Source organism: Rattus rattus, chromosome 12 (genome assembly GCF_011064425.1).
Source record: "Rattus rattus isolate New Zealand chromosome 12, Rrattus_CSIRO_v1, whole genome shotgun sequence".
NCBI classification, from domain to species: Eukaryota; Metazoa; Chordata; class Mammalia; order Rodentia; family Muridae; genus Rattus; species Rattus rattus.
Window position 1 is genome coordinate 63,000,398 of NC_046165.1, and position 16,405 is coordinate 63,016,802.

General features: G+C 39.4%; 1 protein-coding gene across 2 annotated transcripts in view; it reads left to right on the forward strand.

Moving 5' to 3' along the window:
* Kpna3 (karyopherin subunit alpha 3) overlaps positions 1-16,405 on the forward strand; it is a 68,711-nt gene that overhangs the window by 20,050 nt on the left and 32,256 nt on the right. The gene's annotated exons all lie outside the window — the stretch shown is intronic.

The following is a 16,405-nucleotide window of genomic DNA, read 5'->3' on the forward strand; positions in this document are numbered from 1 at the left end:
TCCTGAATGAGCCACAGAGTGCTGGACCCTGAGGAGTTTAGAAGAACTGTCAGATCCCCTGGGACTGGAGTTGCTGATTGTTGTGAAAGCCATGTTCTTAACTGCTAAGCCATCCAAGTCTTACTTATTAGAAGAATTCTGTGCTCTGTCTCTCTTGGTTTTAAGCTATAGTTAGTGTCTAAGTGAGATGCAGTGAGGTATAGCAGATTGCAGGTTGACATAGTTTCAAGTTTCTAATTAGGTTGCTGTTAACTGTGTTCATCACTGCTACTTTTTTTTTTTTTTTTTTTTTTTTTTTATCTGTAACTAACAGATGGAAAGTAGTTGATGGAAAAGGAGGTTTGGATGTTCCTATTTGCTTTTTAATTTCTTATACTGACTACTTTTCAATTTTTTATTTTCGTTATTTTTAATTGTAGAGGGGTGTGTGTCTGTCTGTCTGTCTGTCTGTCTGCCTGCCTGCCTGCCTGCCTGCCTGCCTGTCTGTCTATGGGGTATATTCTGCCCAAGTAGGCCAAAGACATTAGGTCCCCCTGGACAGTTGTGAACTGTCCCATGTGGATGCTAAGAACTGAATCCAGGTCCTCTGGAAAAGCAGCAAGTGCTTTTAACCACTGAACCATCTCTCCAACCCCTTTAGATAATACTTTTTGTGTTAAAGAAAAATGTTTATTTTCCAGAGATAACACTGTAACACCAGTTTTTTAAAAAAGGATATTTTTTGGTGTTCAGGAAGCACTAAATGTAAGTGAAGGACTCTTAAGACATGTAAGGAAATGGACAGCTATTTTTCTCATTTTAGCTCCTCTCTTTTCTCTGTGTGTGTGTGTGTGTGTGTGTGTGTGTGTGTGTGTGCGCGTGCGTGCGTGCGCACGTGCGCACGCGCATGTATGTCTGTGCACTGGAGAGTAAAGGTTTACACTTCTGTGTCTTAGTACTTGGTTGAAGGAAATCAGGGCTGGAAGCTGGAGGCAGGAGCTAATGCAGAGAGACCGTGGTGCTGCTTACTGACTTGCTCAACCTGCTTTCTTAAACATCTCAGGGGTGGCTCTACCCATCATGGGCTGGGCCCTCTCTCCCAAGAAAATGTTCTTCAGGGTTGCCCATAGCCTGATCTTAGGGAGGCATTTTCTCAGTTGAGGTTCCCTCTTCCCCAATGACTCTAACTTGTGTCAGGGAGGGGAAGGGAAGGGAGGGGAAGGGGAAGGAGAAGGGGAAGGGAGGGAAGGGAAGGGTCAGTCCTGCTGCAACAACAGGGCAGCTCAGCTCAGCCCAAGAGGGAAGGTCAGGCAAGGGGAAGGCGGATGATCTTCCTTCTGACAGATACTTTATATCTGCTGTTATGATCAGGGTGGTTGGGATGGGACTTGTCACAGCAGTTGAGGCAATCTAGACAGTTCTTCAGGTGAATAGTATAAGTAAAGAAGTAGGCTAAAAAATAGTAAAATTCATAGTCCAGTAAGGTACTTGTAGTCACCAATGAATATTAGTGCACTTTACGTAATTGGATGTACTATGCTTTATCTAACTGGTGGGGTGTTAGATTTACTTACACTAGCTGGCATCACCACAGCTAAGTGAGTATGTATTACGTTGTGTCTTAGGTTTACTGTTGCAGTGATAAGCATAGCGACTCAAAGCAGTTTGGGGAGGATGGGTTTATTTCATTCACATTTTTCATGTAGCAGTTCATTGAAAGCAGGACAGGAACTCAGTCAGGGCAGGAACCTGATATAGAGGCCATGGAGGGGTGCTGCTTACTGGCTTGCTCCTCATGGCTTGTTCAGTCTGCCTGCTTTCTTATACAACCTGAACCACTAGCCCAGGGGTGGCACCAACCACAATGGTGTAGGCCCTTCACATCAGTCACTAATGACAGCATACCACATAGGCTGCCTATAGCCTGATCTTAAGACATTTTCTCACTTGAGATTTTCTCCTCTCAGATGTGTTTATCACTGCAACAGTAACCCTAACTAAAACACAGTGTAACACGTATTCACTCAGTTGTGGTGATGCTAGCTACTGTAACATGCTAACACCCTGTCATTGGATAAAGCACATTATGTAAGTGTATTAATACTCACTGGTGACACGCACATTACTGGTATGAATTTATTTTGCTAGTTTGTATCAGGTTGACATAAAAACTAGTCAGCACACATTGTGACATCAGCGTCACAGTAGCTATCTTGGCAGTAGACAGTAGGAGTATTTTGTTTTCATTAAGATGCGGAGTGTACCAGATCTGTGGTGCATGTTGCATGGTTATATATTCAGAATATTATGTATTTTGGTGTTTAGGGTCTACATCATTTGCCTTTTGCTCTGGTTACTACTAGAAGATAAATGTTTCAAATTTTGCATGGTCTCATTAGCACAAGCAGAGAACACAGACTATCCCAAGCTCATAATTCAAAATTATGAAACACAAGAAAACAAGCCTAAGTAGCATGCAGACACTGAAACTAAAATGGACCAGGCAGGTTTGTTAAAACTTAAAATAAAACCGTAAGATTAAAAGCTTAATAAGCAGAAGAAATGGAGTTTAAAATTGGAAAACCAAGTTGCAGACTGTGGAGAACAAAACATGGGTAATAAACATTGATAACTAGTGACTTTGTAAAAGTGACGGATGCTCTTACTAGTGTTTAATATTTCTCTGAAACACTTTTTAGGTAGTTGTGTATCCTACCTTATTACTTAAAATAGGACAAAAATAGATGAAGGAAAATGATGAGTTCAGTTTGGAATATGATGGGATTTGTGGCCATTTCTTGGGGGTGATCCTGAGAGGTACTTTAATTAGCTCAGGGGAGAAGTATGGGCCTAAAATTAACGTCGTTAGACTTGTGGAATACTCCCAAATCTGTTCATATAAATATAGCTGTCTATTTAAAGGAAGCTGTGCTTGAAGGGATGATTCAAGTCTGGATTTCAGAAGATCTGAAACCGTCTATCCATATTTACAAATCTGTAGATCCCCAAAGTAGATTGGTATGTTCTATGACAATGGAGACTGACTCTTAACAGACACAGGGTTTCTTTATGTGTGATGGAAATATTCTAAAATAATGATTGAGGTGGTAATTTAACCCAGCACTAAATTTAGGTAATTCAGTGGGTGAATTATATGGTATGTGTATATTTCAAAGGAATTAGTGTTTTCATATTTTGACATTGATTAAACTTTGTAGAGAATATTTCCATTTATTAGAAAATTAGGTAGATGCTTCCTAATATAAATGTTTATAAACTACCTGGAAAGTATATATAAACTGCATAATTCAGAATTCATTAGGAAACCTCCAGATGGCCCATGGTTATTGGGATGTAGATGGTTTTAAAAGTATATATGATAACCTGGAATGGATTATTAGGGCCTGTAATAAGCTTTTGATACAACTTAAGGAAGAGCTACCAGGATGGATGGAGAAGGAAGAACAAAAGGGAGGAAAGTTAGGTGTGTGGCATTATGAAAGTTACGAAATGAAAACTCAGAGTGATTTGAACAGAGCTGTGCAGACGTGGAGCCCAGTAAGGACTGTGATCCTCCCTTGCAAGGCTGCTGATCTTGGCAAGAACAGTGTCTATGGAGTTTCTGTACAGGATGGAATGAAGGTAGCGAAGACATGGTTTTGTAAAGAATTTGACTAAGAAAAACAGTGATCGGAAAACTTAAGAATTGTTTTTATGGGTGCACTTATGATGGAGGAGGTAAGGATGACAAGGGAGAAGGTAATGAGGGGGCAGGAGAGGGTGCTAGACTTGCATACAGGTAAGGGTCACTTGCTCAGCATTTTGGTAGGAGGAGAGGAAACAGGATGTTTAGGGAGGAGATTCGAAGTGCCTGATAGGAAGTTGAGGTGGTTGCTACTATATGGCAATTTCTGTTTGCTACAAAGGAAGCTTTGAGGCTGAAGAGATGACCCAGTGGTTAAGAGCGCTTGCTGCACTTGGGGAAGTTCCTGGTTCAGTACCCAGCACCCATATTGGTTGGCTCCCAACTGGCTGTAACTTTAGGTCTAGGAATATCAGATACCTTTGGCCTCTCTAGGCATCCGCACTCATCATGAACATTCCTTCCAAATACCATATATACCCAGAATTAAATATAAATCTTAAAAGACTCATAGAGGGCTAATCTTCTGTTGTGAAAGAGGAGGAAAATAGAGGACTGGGGACTTGAGAAAAGTGGCTTTTGTGCAAAATCAAATCAAGAAGGTCTGCAAAGATTTCCCAACTGTGAGTTTTAGCCATTTAAATGAAGCTAAAGACCTAGAATTTGCAATACTTGATGGAAATTGAATAATTTCTTTTTTTATTGGGATACATAGCAACCTAACTTTTGGAGTGAGAGTGGAAACAATCCAGGGCTAACTTTCTGCCATAGCAACGAACAAGAAGCAGAGGTACTGACTGATGTGTGGGAACTGAAAAGGCAGCCAGGACGTACCTGACAGGCTGGGAGAGACTCAAGGCATATGGAGTCAAGTAGTCTTTGCCACTGTAGGCCAGTTTGCCAAATGGCTAGTTAGCAGAAAATTGTTTAACACTTTAAATTGTATTTAGAAAAATTCAGTGCTGCTTCTAAGGACTGGGGCTTTCCAAAGTAAGCAGTGTTGGGCAGTTTAGTAGAGAATTACCCATTTCCTGTCAGTTGTTGTACATATCACAAGTTTGTGAATGAAATACAAAATATGCAAAATTCATCATCATTGGAATGACAACCTCTGTAGGGCTCTCTCTCTCTCTCTCTCTCTCTCTCTCTCTCTCTCTCTCTGTGTGTGTGTGTGTGTGTGTGTGTGTCTGTCTGTCTGTGTGTCTGTGTGTTTAAACAGTATCTCATTTGCATTAGTCCTCCTGCCTTGGCTCTGCCTGGGATTACAGGTAATTGTCTCACTCTGTAGTTTAGTGTGACTTTGAACTTGTGATCCTCCTGCCTCAGCTTCCCAAGTGCCAGGTTCTAAGTATAAGCCACTAAGCTTTGCTGTAGCTGGTTCTTTTTTTCCAGGTGGGGCCGGGTTGAGACAAGATTTTTCTACGTAACCCTGGCTGGCCCTGAACTCACAGAAATCTGCCTCTGTTTTCCCAAGTGCTAGGTTAAAGGCATACTACCACGATGCACAGTGGTAGGTGGTTTTTGAGGAAAAAACATTGCCATAGAATCTTGAGTCAAAGTTAAGAGTGGAAGTCTGTGTCTGGCCAGCCTCTTGAACAGGCTGTTAGAATAGTTGTTGAAGACACCAATAATATAATCATTATTTTGACCTGAAAGGAAAACTAAGCTGAGTCATTTGACAGTCTTTAGTGGCTATAAGAGAGACTGTCAGAAATGACAGTGACCACAAGAAGATTGAGACATACGAGACATTGACCATCACAGGTGGAGTGTTGGGAGTGTGAGTTGTGGCCACTACAATGATGATTATAGGTAATATATATTGGGAACTTTCATTATATCACAGGCACTGCTCTTGTTAGAAACCTTCGCTGTAACCTGAACGATAAGGTCTTAGGAACCTTAGGAGGGTACTTTCATGAAGAAAAGAAACAGAGGGGAAGGGGAAGAGAAAAGGAGAGATGGAGAGGGAGACACAGAGAGATAGACACCCCAGTAGCTTTCCCCAGATAGCAAAGTTTGTACATGTGGGGAATCAGTGATACAGACCCAGGCTGACTCAGATGTGTCGTCCTGGGGCAGTCTACTAATGTGTTTGTCTTGTACATGCACACTTAGTTTGCTGAATGATTCATTTGGTTTTCTTTAGCAGAAAACTGTTCAGTAGGACTTTGATGCTCTGCAATTTGGTGATGACTTCTATATTTTGTGTGTTAACCTAGCGCAGTAGGTAAATATGTGGTTCCATAATTAGCAATATCAGTATCTTTACTTGAGATTACTTTTATTTTGTTTTTAAATTTTTTATTTTTAAATTTCATGAACTTACTAATTAAAAAACCCAACACCTTTCTAATAACATTAAACATGGACGTTAGCCAGACAAAAGTCTGTCTCTATAACTCAATGAACAATTAGAGTAGACATTTGCAGTGGAAGCTGTGGAACTTTACATTATATTTATACCTTTAGTATTGAATATATTTTATGTACTTACTTGGTTTGATTTGTTTTTGGTACTGAGATCTTTTTAAAAATAAGTTTTAATACTGCCCTAGACCTGGTGCTTGGGAAACACTCTGGATTGGAGCCAGTAGTCTGTTTTAATAAACCATAGGATTCTGGGATAGCTAAGGTTTGAGAATTACTAACTCAAATCAAGTGTAGCATGATAAGATGACACTGGAAAAGTATTGATACATGTTATCAGTAGGGTTTTGTTATTATTCATTTGTTTAGGACTGCACTCTGAATTGAATTATAATGGTTAACTTTTACTATTTGTATTTTGTTGGCTGTAGCTTGTTGGTGTTTCTGGGCAAAAGCATCAGTGCATCACAATTCTTTATGCATTTTTTTTTTTTTTGAACCTTTGGGTACTTGGTGTTGAATGAACCCAGGGCAATAGGTAAATGCTCTCTCTGCTGCTGAACTTTTCCAATCCAGCCCAAAGCAGTGTTTAACACAAGATGGATGGTGTGTATTAGTAGTGCTATTTTTTCCTTTAGACATTTAAAAAAAAAACATGTGGTATTTCATACTCAAAAATAGCATAGACAATAATTCTTGACGCAATAGTAAAGCAGATTTCCACGAATCCAATACCTAGTTTCAGAACTAGAACCAGTAAGCTGAAAGCTAGCTATATTTTCCTCTCTGGTCCTATAGCTTCTCTCCTAGAAATAAATACCCATCACAAACTTGTTTAAACCATTACTTTTCTTTTCTAGATTTATCAAACATGCTTGTATACAGAAACTGTATGTAGTAGTGACCAATTTTGCTTTTCATAAAACTAATGTGGAAAAAAGCTTCATTAATTTTCAGTGTTGAAAATTATTGTTACAGTTCCTTAAATGTCGTTTTTATGTTTGGTATTACATACCAGGCCGCCCTCAAACTGTTTGTCTTGTGGCATATACATGCAAGAATTCAAGTAAAGTGGAATGTCTTTTAGGGTGATTTTTAATGTCACCAATTTTTACCAGATTGTTTCTGGTAAGTGATTGCACTGGCATTCATCATCGCTCCACGTCTTCCGGGACACTTGGGTATGCTATACTTGTTGAGCCATAAGTCACACTAGGTTTATGGAGCTTTAATTCACACACCATTCAGTTCACTCACTGTGTGCTACTCAGCAGCTTTTGGTGTATTCTAAGAGTTGTGAAACTATCAAAACCAATGCTAGGATGTTCTCGCCATCACAGAAGATGTCTTAGCATCCTTTAGCCTCGCCTGCCATTTCCTGTCCCTCCTCTTCACATCTCCCACTTTCCTATATCTAAAGATATTAATCTTTCTGCCTGTAGATGCCCAGTCTGGATATTTATAGAGATGGGATTATATAACATGTGTCTTAAAGTTCTTGGATGTTACTAGTTTGTATTTTATTCCTTTTGTTGTAACACAGTTAATGAATATATAATAAGAATATATAAAAGAATATATAATAAGAATGTGTTTGTTGATGAATTTCAGTTTCTCCAAGTCCTTCTAATATATACCTGCTTTTGCATGTGCTTTCCCACTGAGCTGCAACACTAGAACTCCTTTTAAAAATTTAGTCATCCTGTGGGCTGCAACTCAGGTGAATGTGCGTTTCTCTGATATGTGTACTGGTCATTGTCTCCCTTTGGAGAAATGACTGTTTAGCATATCTGCTATGCTTTAATGGTATTGCTTGTCTTTTTACTACTTAGTGGTAACTGTAAAATCTACTGTCTTTTCTAGTTACAATACAAGTCCCTTGTTAGGTTTATATGATATGCAAACCTCCCAATATGGGGGGTGGCGTTTGAGGTTTATAATGTCACATTCTGTTTGTGATGTTAGAAATCAGTGATAATCGTTGTCTGGATCCTTCAGGTTACTTAGTTGTGATGACACTGGGATTCTGTCATTCCTTCTTTGATACAATTCTGAGTTTGAAGGTAACATGTTCTTTTAGGAGGTTGATGTCTTATTGCCCTATGTATGGCTTTCATCCATCGCTCTTCAGAAGTAGCTTTGTAATGAATACCATGAAACATGTATGCCTGTTTGGTGGCAGTCCTTAAAGGGCACCAGCACAAAATAACACCATGCAATTAATCCCCACCCATGACTACCGGAGAGGGCAGTTTTATGTTCTTATACAGTCCACAAAACGAAGTTGAATCTGGAAATAATTTTGTCTTTCACCACCCTTTGCTAGTCACAACGCTAGGGAAACAGTTGATAGGTCAGGGAGCAAGTTTAATGTGGCTGTTTATGTTGTTTATTGAGGTACAATTTTTATTCCATACTCTGAAGTATCAGTTTGGTTTTTAGTTAGCTTACAGGTATGTGACTCCATATGGTATGGTACTTTTCTGAAGTGGTTGATTTATTTTATTCTTAGGCTGTGTTCATCAGAGACTTCTGATGCCCCAGAACCACCTGAGTATTTATGTTAACAGTATGATTTAAACAGATTCTCTTCTCTCCCTCACCAGTTTCTGTTAAAGGCCTATAGTTTTTAAAAGGTAAAATTGTTAATAAACAAGACCAATAAATGTATAATAAAATTTATAAAGCCCATGTATAGGCAAAGATAAAAGGACTGTCTTTGGATATAGTTTGTTTCACTTTGCTTCACTCTAACTCCCTTTAGGGTCCTTTCCCCGGTGTCCTGTATGTGTACTTGTGCTTGTTTTTGACTTTACACTTGGGGTTTGTTGACATCTTTCCTCTTATTCTTTTTTTAAATACTGTCTTTTGTTTGCTTGTGTTTGTTTTATACACGGTTTCTCTCTGCATAGCCTTGGCTGCCCTAGAATCTATAGACCTCTGACCTCCAACTCAGAGAGCCTTCTCCATCTGCCTCCTGAGTGCTGGGTTTAAAAGTAGGCCCCATAATCACACCAGGCTGTTTATTGACTTCATGAGTGTGTCTTTGTTTTCTTTTCAGTTATACACAGTTTTAAGCTGTTGTCTCTTTAATATTGCTTCTGTTTATTGCCTTTATCTCTTTGGATCCTGAGTAAACAGGATATTAAGTAATTTATTGAACCTGCGGGGTTTTTTTTTTCTTTTTTTCTTTTTCATTTATTTTTATGTCTTATAGTTACTGGTTGTTGCTCCCTCCTTTTCCCTCCTCTTTTCTCTTTTTGTTTATTCCTTCTCATCTCCCTTCTCTTATTTCCCTCTCCTCTCTCTCCTTTCCTCCTTCCTCCCTTCCCACCTTCCACAGAATCTCAGTAGAAAGCACATACTGTACTTCAATTTAGAATCCTTCTAATACAGCCACCAGAGTGCTGACTCACAGGCATGAACGCAACACTGAACTCCTAAGGGGTAACTCCTCCTAACTTATACATTTTTATTTTTTAAATGTGTGTGTGTGTGTGTGTCTCAGAGGACAACTTGTGTGTGTGTGTGTCTGTCTGTCTCAGAGGACAACTTGTGTGTGTGTGTGTGTGTGTGTGTGTGTGTGTGTGTGTGCGCGCGCGCGCGTGCCTGTCTGTCTGTCTGTCTGTCTGTCTGTCTCAGAGGACAACTTGTGAGAGTTGGTTCTCTGCTCCGGTGTGGGTTTCAGGAGGAGTCTCTACAGATACCATGGCCAGCAGAGTTGATTCATGTGAGTGAGACAAGAAGGAAGTCTGGTTCAGCATGACTCGGTAGCTGGTGTTGTTTCAGACTTCTAGAGTCTGCCACTAGGCAGTTTATTTTAGGCATGTTTAAGTACAACTCAATTTGGAAAAAAGTTTCTTGGTGTAACATAATCTTGTGTGCACAGTAAAGCTTAAACATTAATTACATTGAAACTCTTTTCAAAGTACATGTCACTTCCATAAAAATGGGTTGTATAGATAGACTACATGTGCCGTCTTCAGGGCCCGGGGTGAGGGGAGGACCTGGTGTAGCTTCATTCATACAAATAGTACAGAGTTTACCAGGCTACTGACCACATCTTTTCCCAGCCTTCTGAGTGAAAACAGGTTATACATTTTCTCTTTTGAAGAGGCAGCCATGTGTGTTTTAACATTCCTGGTTTTCCCAGTGCTTCTCTGTGAGCACAAGGGTCCTGTGCCTTCTGCAGGTCCTAGGGATTGAACTTGGGTGGCAAATTGCTTTTACCTGCCAAGCCATCTCATGCCCCTCCTGATTTATTTAAACTTTATAAATCTGTATTGAACTACAACAAAACTACTGTACAATCAACTATCAGTTAAGTTGGTATTTTTACATTTTATAACTTAATTCTAGTATTATAGAGTATTATAATTAATGAGGTCACATTATTCTCTTTTGTTCTTGCCAGTCTTTCTGATCTTTTATTATGATTCTGCTTATTATGGTTTATTTCCTAGTGCATAGGGACATGATTAATCCTCGGAGACTTCTCTTTAGCAAACGTGCAATCTGCCTATAGTAGAAACAGTTTGTTGAGACCATTTTGAAGTTCTAACTAAATAAGTCTTAGTGTTTAACTCTGCAGCTTTAGTCTGTGGTAGGCCTTAGTTTTGTTCTCAACAAGTAAGGATGAGATGATCAAGTTCCTCCTCATGTGAGCTTACAACTTTTCCTCAGGCTTAACCTGATGCTGCTGCTGTCTAGGAGTTCAGCAGCATATTCCAATTTTGTTTGTTTTAAATAAAATGTAGTTAAGGAAAAGCAGCCCTCTCAGAACTTATTCCAGAAGTTACTGTTTTTTATTATTAAGAAGACGGTTTTACTTGAGATGTTTTCTTAAAACTCTCTGTAGTGGCATTGTCACACTTTTGTTCTCCATAATCCAAACCTCAACCCTAAAGTTTTAAGTTTGGAGAGTTTCCAAATAAGGTACATTGTGGTCTTCAGAGAGGCAGAACTGATAGGAGAGAAGGGAATGGAGTGTGGAGGACACGTGCTAGGGTCAGTGGCTTCATTTTGGAAGCTGAGAAGTTCCACAATGCCCGTTGGCTGGGTGGAGAGCCAGGGAAGCCAGTAGTGTGCCTCAGAGTGAGGCTGTAGGCCCAGGAGCTGAGGCTAGGGAAGGGCGGGCAGACTGCTGTGAGTCCAGAGGATAGGATATGTGCTCACAGGCAGAGAAGGAAGTTGTCCCAGACCTAGGCTGAAATCTGCCCATCCCTTGCCTTTCTGTTCTATACATGGATAGCCAGTTTATTGGCTGGTGCATGCCTGTGTTACTGATAAATAGTTCTCACTCAGCTTACCAACAGATGCTACTGTCCATTGAAACATCTTTATAGATATACCCTAGACCGCTCAGTTGATAAAAAGTGAAGCTACCTGGAGAAGAGTGACCTCGGGGCCTACTATAGTACTGAGAACTTTACCAGCTATGTGATCATACCTTAGCTTAATAAATTGACAACCAGATTTAAAATCACAAAAATCGTACTTGAGATTAATTGATAAGAGTTTGAAGTCTGTTTTTAAATTCTTAGTCAGTTTTCCTATACTACGGCAAAGTACCCCAGATAATGAATTTCCAGGAGGAAAAGGTTATTTATATTTAGCTTATGGCTCCAGAGTTGGAGTTCATGTTTTTTTGTTTGTTTCTTTTTTTTTCTTTTCTTTTATTGGATATTTTCTTTATTTATATTTTGAATTTTATTCCTTTTCCTGGTTTCCCCTTCGGTAATCCCCCCATCCCATACCCCCACCCCCTCCCTCCATGAGGGTGCTCCCTCACCCACCCACCCACTCCCTTTCACCTCCCTGCCCTGGCATTCCCCTACACTGGGGCATCGAGCCTTCACAGGACCAAGGGCCTCTTGGAGTTCATTCATCGTTATTTGGGCCTGTGGTGACACAGTACATCATGGTGGGAGTGTATGGTAGAGGAAGGCCTGTTCATTCATGCAGTAGAAAAGCAAAAAATTGTTAGAGGGAGGCCACATCCTTAATGGCCTAACTTTTCCCCATTACATTCTGCTTCTTAAAGACTTCTGACTCCCCAATAATACCACAGGCTGGGGTATTTTGTGATCCACTTACCCAAATCATGCCATTAGCCTGAAGCCCTTTAGTCCCAGAGCAATGTTCCACCATATGGATGTGTCACAGTTTAAACTGGGGAAGACACTTGATTTGTTGCCAGGCTTTGACTACTAGGAATAAAGCTGTTGTAAACATTGGGGTATACGTTTCTTGTGAAAATAAGGTCCATTCTTGTAGGATCAATGCTTAGAAGGTCAATTTCTGGGTCTTATGGTAATTGAATGTTTAGTTTAAGAATGTCAAATTGTTTTTGAATTATTGCTCTGTTTTATATTCCCCAATAATATATGAAACTTCTTCATCTTGCCAGCATCTGGTATCATCACAAGCTTGTCTGTCTGTCTGCCTGTCTGTCTGTCCAAAGGGCAGTCCCAGGGATTTGGATAAGAATTGTTTTGTGAAGCCATATATTATGAGTATGGACAGAACTGACTCCTCTACCTTATGCTTTTCTAGACTTATATAATCACTGGGTTCATTTTAAAATAAAAATTGGGAATTGTGTGCAGGTTTGGAGGTCAGAGGACAGCTTTGAGCATTGAGCCTCACCTTCTTCTTATTTGGTCCCTTTTTTCTATGCTGCATATGCAGAACTTCTGGAGATTCTCCTGTCCCTTCCTTCCATTCTGCATAGAAGTTCTAGGATTACAAATGTGTGTGCAACTTGCCTTATCTGGATTTATGTAAATTTGGGACTTCCAAGCTCAGGTCCCCCTGTTTGCATGGCAAACACTTTATCCACTGAGCCATCTCCCCTTAATTCTCCATTGACTTCTTTTATCATGTATGTAATTTCTCTATACAAGTCTTGCTTATGTCTTGTTAGATTATAGAAATTCAGCTTGATTTGACCACAGCTGTCTTGCTAACTAATGTTTTCCCCACCAGGTGTTTCTGTGTCCCACTAGATGAGAGAAGTTAAATGGTATGAGGAGCTGGTGAGATGCTCATTTGGTGTACATGGAGAGAGAGAGAGACAGACACAGACTGCATTCTAATAGAGGAAGAAAGTGTAGTTCGTGTCTGTAGTTAATGTGTTTTATCCCCTCGAGATGATCTGCCACTAAACCTGGTGTCTATCTAGGCTGCTTACTAGCAGATGCCAGTGATCCTCCTGTCTCCACCACCCCACCAGCCAATGCTGAGGTTACAGATGGAGCTAGCCACTCCTGGCTTTTTATGTGGGTGCTGAGAATCCAAACTCACATCTTCCTGCTTACACAGTAAGCACTTGTACCCACTTGGTTATCTCCTCTTTGGCCTTTCCTAACTCACATGCACATGTTAATATGCCCATTGTCTATGGCCTAATGTTGTCAGGCTTAGCATCTAGACATCTGTCTTTGAGTAGAAGAATCTGTAAAACATGTCTTGTGAGCCTCCAGTAAATTGTAGCTTGATATGTTTACTGGACATGTAAATTTTTCTCAAAAGTTAAAACTATATTTTAAATTTCACTGCCTTATTTTTCATTGTTAATTTAGAAGTATAGTTTTGTATTTATTTATTTATTTTGGTATTTATATTTTTATTTCGCTACTTCACTGAACTTAGATCCAGACATTTTTGATAGGTTCTTTGGTATTTTCTATATGCTGGCTGCAAATAGGAGCTGTTGTATTTGAGTTTTGTTTTGTTGTTGATGCATTCCGCTCTGTGTGTGTTTACTTCCTTTTCCTACCTTATTTTACATTATAATGCCAAGAACTCCTGGCATGATAATGTTGAATAAGAACTGTGAAATCTTTATCTTGCTCTCAGTCTTAGGAGGAAAATATTCAGACTTGTGCTGTCAAATATGTTAATAGTTTCTTTCCCTTTTTATTTGATTTGAAGTTCTCCTTTTGTAATATTTTTGAAAGTTTTTCTTGTGAATGGGTTTAGTGCTTTGTTTTTAAGGCAAGGTTTTGCTCTGTAGCCCTTACTGGTCTGGAACTCCCAGGGAGCAGCCTGCTGGGATTGAAGGTGTGTGCCACCATGTCCAGCTGGCTATAGACTTTTCAAATATCTTTATCTTTTTTGTTTATTAATATGGTTCACAATGATTAGTTTTCAAATATAAAACCAGTCTTGGATTCTGGAATAAAGTCCATTTACTGATGATGTATATTTTTTTGTACGTGATGTCCCTCTGTACCTGTGGTGACTATGTTCTACCTTTACTGGTGCCTGAAACAATGGATATAATATTATACCTTGTATATAATGACGAACTTACATTCCTCCTATAGACATCCTGATGATTCGAGTTTAGTTTAACAAATTAGGAACACTAAGAGTACGAATAGCTTAAAAGCAGTTAAAACAATATATTGTAATAACTATTATGTGACTTCTGTATCTCCTAACATAATCTTATCATATTGTACTTCTGTGATGATTTGAGGTGCCTACGTAATGAGATTAGATGAAATGAGGTGAGGATCTGAAGGCCATTGGGGATTTTAATACAGCGTTGGAATACCACGTAAAGGTTACCTGAACACTGTACAGGGTCACAACAGTTGATGTGATGGCTAACGTGGTGTTAAGTAATAATCAGACGGGTAGGACAAAAGGATGATTTATGTGATAGGCAAGAAGTAGCATTTTATTATGCTGCTCAGAATGGTACAGAATATTTTTGCGATTTTTGTATATTGTATGCATTTGTGTAAACATGTATGTGCTTATTGGCATATGAGTTGAGTAGGGGCCAGAGGAGGACTTTCGTGTTCTGCTCTGTCACCGTCTGCTTTATTCCCTTGAAACAGAGTCTCTCATTGAACCTGAAACTTGTCTTTTCAGCTAGGCTGACTGTTGAGTTGCTGGGGCCATCCTCTCTAATCTCCTAATGCTGGGGCTTCAGACATATATGACCATACCCAGGGTGGTGTGTGTGTGTGTGTGTGTGTGTGTGTGTGTGTGTGTGTGTAGTAAGATCTGGGGTTTTAATTTCATGTGTGCATACTTATGCAAACAACACTCTTACCTACTGACCCATCACCTCAGCCCCTATTTAATATTTTAGTCTGTGGTTGACAGTGGGGGTAACTAAAGACTTGGAAAACAAAACTCCTGGAATGAAAGAGCTACTATATGTTGAATATTATTTAGCAATTTTTTTGTTAAGGGTTTTCAGATCTATTTACACAGGGGATATTGGCTTGCAATACTCTTGTCTTATTTTTTGGAAAGATGTGGATAACTGATGTTGTTAGGGTTCTACCGCGTCTCCAGACTTTAGAAAACTTTTACATTTAAATCTTCTGAGCTTTGATAGGAAACAAATTTAAATTTCAGTATTAGTTGTAGTATTGTTAACTTACTTTCTCTGTTGGGTGAGACATCGTCGTTTGTTTTCAGAAGTTCACTCAGTTAAATTAACAAATGTATATGTGTTTCCAGTTACTCCTTATTCTTGTGATGTTATAGACTGAAGTCTTTCTGTCTTTTTGATTTGCAGTATAAGTAGTCTGTATCCTCCTTTGCTGTAAACCATGTTAAAGGCAGTGACCACCATTCATGCAATAGTCCGAAAGTTAGGTTGTCTTGAAATTTCCTTCTCCAAACAAATTAGTTCTTTACTTTTTAATTCAGCATCTCTAAAGTTTCCAGTGCATAGGTAGAATGTAGTCTTTTCTTTTTACCAGAATTTAACATGAATAGCCATTTGGCCTAGTTCCTATAGAATCTTTGTCCCCCTAAGGAACTTTATGAACACCATGTTTATTGTCTGTATTTCTGCTGGCATTCTAGTTTCCTAGGCTTCTAGCCGAATAGCTGACTGCTCTGTAGCACCTATTTCTAATAATGTTAAATTCCTCCTGCAGACCAGGTCCAACCGTCTGTCTGTATCCATGGGTTGTTAGAGCAACTGTGATCACGTACCTCAAAGAAATAACTTAAGTAGGCAGAATTTATTTTGATTCATGGATTGAGGGGATGGAATCCATCATAGTAGGAAAGGCATGTAGCAGAACATGAGGCAGCTGCTTGTATATGACAAGGATGTAATCAGCAATTTTCACGTTACTTTAGACTATCAGTAAAGAGACAGTTCATTGGTTCTAAAGCCTCATCTGACTGACTTCAGCAAAACTATAATTTACTGGAAGAGTGAGGCAGCTTATGGGTGAGGATATGGACAGTGTTGATTCTGTGTCCAAATCTCTGAAAACTTAGTGTCACCTTGTTGCTTAGGACTTAGGTTATTACAGGTAATTGTTCTGCTCTGTGTGGTATTTGCTAGGAGACAAGATAGGAGGGAGTGAGGTGGCAATTTAGATTTCCTACAAACAATACGCTAAAGAGAGGATATAACTCTACACAGAC